This window comes from Sinocyclocheilus anshuiensis, unplaced genomic scaffold (genome assembly GCF_001515605.1).
Source record: "Sinocyclocheilus anshuiensis isolate Anshui unplaced genomic scaffold, SAMN03320099.WGS_v1.1 scaffold401, whole genome shotgun sequence".
In the NCBI taxonomy this organism is placed as follows: Eukaryota; Metazoa; Chordata; class Actinopteri; order Cypriniformes; family Cyprinidae; genus Sinocyclocheilus; species Sinocyclocheilus anshuiensis.
In genome coordinates, this window is record NW_015539847.1 from 138709 (window position 1) to 139989 (window position 1281).

Sequence of the window (1281 nt, forward strand, 5' to 3'; positions counted from 1 at the left end):
GAAGAGTGCCGTTTTTTCTTCAAAAGTCAGCATGATTACAAATGTGATATTGATTTTTTACAACAGTTCAATAAACAAGAAGTTAATATTAAGAGACTTACGTTTTAGACGCCATATTTCCTGATTTTGCTGTATTTCTCCAACATTTCAATCAAAGCCACAGCACTGTTCTGCATCTCTGAGCAACACGACGGTGTTTCGTTCCTGAATGAATCACTCGTTTAAATGATTCGGTTCAGTCACAATGAGTCACTTATTAACAGTGACTTGCTGCCACCTACTGGCGGTTTTAATATCACATTTAAGGTACCTTTTCATTTTTTAAATAATTTCAAACATCAGTTTTCAATGTTTTATGTTTAAAATGTCAAAACATTATTTATGCATTTGTAACTGCAGGTTAAAGTATTTAATGTCCCTCAGAGCTGCATTAAACAGTGTAAACGCATCTAGATGCCTCTTCAGACGCAGCTTCTGTGTTTCCTCTGCACTGCAAAAATACATTTTGTTGATGCTGATTTCATTTGCTTGCTAACAGCCCAGATGAAGAATTTAACTCAAAAGATGGTGCACACTTTTAGAAAAAATGGCTTAAAGGTAAAAATGCCCATAAAACTTGTTGGAAATTATTAATTTCTATCACTGCTGTGAACTGACCACACAGAATATGAAGAACATCAAAACTTTAGGAGTCAGCTGTCTTCGGCACTCCTTAAGATATCAGCACAATAACACACTCAGCACAATATCACCTAATTATCGTTAAAATCCCAGAATATTATCGAGGTATCATTTTTTGTCAATATCGCACACCCCTAATTTATATTATTTAATTGATATGATCATTTATTGATAATAATTGTTTAAATTAATATAATAATTAATACTTTTGACTCATCCATTTTCTTAACAATGGTTTAAAGGCTGGAAAGGCTAAAAATGGTTTTATCATTTTAAAGGTAGATAGATAGATAGCATTAATGCTTAATTAAAATAAACAAACAAACAAACAAAAAACATGGTTACTACACTTTTTCTATAATAAAACCATGGTTAATTTTTGTAAGCATTGTTGGGGTCCCCAGTTGTGTTCTGTGCTACTTGCAGCTGTTTCTGTGTTTGGTTGTTGTGAGTATTTTCAGCACATGTGCAGTCAGACTGATTCATTTGCTGGTGCTTTTTCTATTTGCATGTGTTTTCTTAAGTTGCAGTGCATTGAGCTCTCTCGACCACCATAGCATATGGATCCCACAACAATAAAAAAACAAAAACGTATTGACG

General features: G+C 33.4%; 1 protein-coding gene across 4 annotated transcripts in view; it reads right to left on the reverse strand.

The window, feature by feature from the left end:
* Window positions 1-1281, reverse strand: part of LOC107684576 (uncharacterized) — a 22657-nt gene that overhangs the window by 15871 nt on the left and 5505 nt on the right. The gene's annotated exons all lie outside the window — the stretch shown is intronic.